We start from the raw sequence: 2,076 nt of genomic DNA, 5'->3' as shown, positions 1-2,076 counted from the left end.
TATATATATATATATATATATATATATATATATATATATATAGCACACACACACATAAAGCCTAAGCACCAAAAGACCAGTCGACCGGTTGCTATGACGTGCACTGACCACCAGGGGGCAGCCACTCAATGCAGGAGCTGCCCCCTGTTCAATGTGTTCGTTCTCAGTGGGAGCACCACTCAGCTGACCTACGGGTGCAGCTGGCTGCCACAGCCCAGCAGCCCAGAGATCGCAGTAAAGTGACAGCAAACCTTCCGAGCAGAGGCAGCGGCACTGGCAGGCGCAGCGGGGCCGGGACAAGCAGGAGTGGCAGGCAGGAGCAGCAAGGGGTTTTGGACTGCCAGTTTTGACCCCATCCCTGCAGGCCATGCTGAGGGACCCCACTGGCGTACCAGGCCTCTAGTCAACAATAAAAAATACATGAGTTTTTTTAAATTTTAAAATAATGTAGCCCAGCTGGTGCAGCTTATTTGTTGAGCCTTGACCTATGTACCAGGAGGTCATGGTTCTTTTTTTCTTTGCTTTTTATTTTTATTCTTTTTAATTCTTTATTGTTTAAAGTATTACATATATTATTACATGTCTCCTTTTTCCTCCACTGACCTCTCCCTGGCCACTCCCACCCTCACCCCCAGCACATGCACTCAACCCCCTACTGTCTGTGTCCATTGGTTAAGCTTATATGCATGCATACAAGTCCTCTGGTTGATCTCTTAACGCCCCTACCCCCACCTTCCCTCTGAAGTTTGATTATCTGTTTGATGCTTCTATGTCTCTGAATCTATTTTTGTTCATCAATTTATGCTGTTCATTATATTCCACAAATGATGAGGTCATGGGATACTGGCTCTTTTCCAAGTCAGGGCACATACATGGGTTGCAGGCTTAAATTCCAGAGTCGGGGTGGGGAGGTGCAGGAGACAGCTAATCAGTGATTTTCTCTCATCATTGATGTTTCTCCCCTCCCTCTCCCTTCTACTCTCTAAATTCAATATAAAACATTTTAAACAAAGTACATACATATATGCACAGGCCATGGACATATACAATATTGTGGTGAGGACTAGATGCAGTGGGGGCAGGGTAGAGGGAGAAAAAGGGGCAGGAGTATGGGGGGAAACTGGGAACATCTGTAATAGAGTCAGCAATGAAAAAAAGAATAGTGTGCACAGCCGGCGTGGCTTAGTGGTTGGGTGTGTATCCACGAACCAAGATATCCCTGGTTTGATTCCAGGTCAAGGCACATGCCTAGGTTAGGGGCTCTATCCCAGTAGGAGGAATGCAGGAGGCAGCTGGTCAATGATTCTCTCTCATCATTGATGTTTCTTCCTCTTCCTTTCTCTCTAAAAAATCAATAAACACATTTAAAAAATGAACAATGTTAAGACTGATTTGACTCAACAATAATAAAGTGAGTGTGGGCTGTCACGTTTTCCTCCAAGTCTTGTAAGCAAAATCATGCCTTGCTCTGTCTTTTATTTTCTCTCTCTCCCTTTCCCGTCCTCTCTGTAATCAATATATATATGAAAGAAAGAAGTCATCCAGCTGGCATGGTTCAGTGGTTGAGCAGCCTATGAACCAGAAAATCCCAGTTTGATTCCTGATCAGCGTGAAGCATAGTAACCTCCATCTTATATAATAAAAGACTAATATGCAAATTGTCCCCGCAACCAGGAGTTCGACTGGGAGTTCAACCTTAAATAATAGGTAAATAAGACTACTCCCATTCCAGAGAGGCCAGAAACTATGCCCCAGACAGAGCTGTCAGTGCTGGTGCCAAGCCAGGCCTTGAGATATGGTCGATGAGAGAGAGAAACATCCATCAGCTACCTCCTGCACACCCCCCACTGGGGATGTTCCCACAACCAAGGTACATGCCCTTTGACTGGAATCGAACCCGGGACCCTTCAGTCCGCAGGCCAACGCTCTATCCACTGAGCCAAACCGGTTACAGCTCAACCAGGAGTTTGACCAGGATGTGGGGTGCCTGGACAATTGCCCGAGACCCCTCCCTCACCCCATCAGGGGTGGGGCAGCCTGCCAACCACCCTTACTCTCCCCCCAGCCGTGCACAAT

The sequence above is a fragment of the Myotis lucifugus genome, unplaced genomic scaffold (assembly GCF_000147115.1).
Source record: "Myotis lucifugus unplaced genomic scaffold, Myoluc2.0 scaffold_550, whole genome shotgun sequence".
Taxonomy (NCBI): domain Eukaryota; kingdom Metazoa; phylum Chordata; class Mammalia; order Chiroptera; family Vespertilionidae; genus Myotis; species Myotis lucifugus.
Note: the sequence above shows the minus strand (reverse complement) of the source record.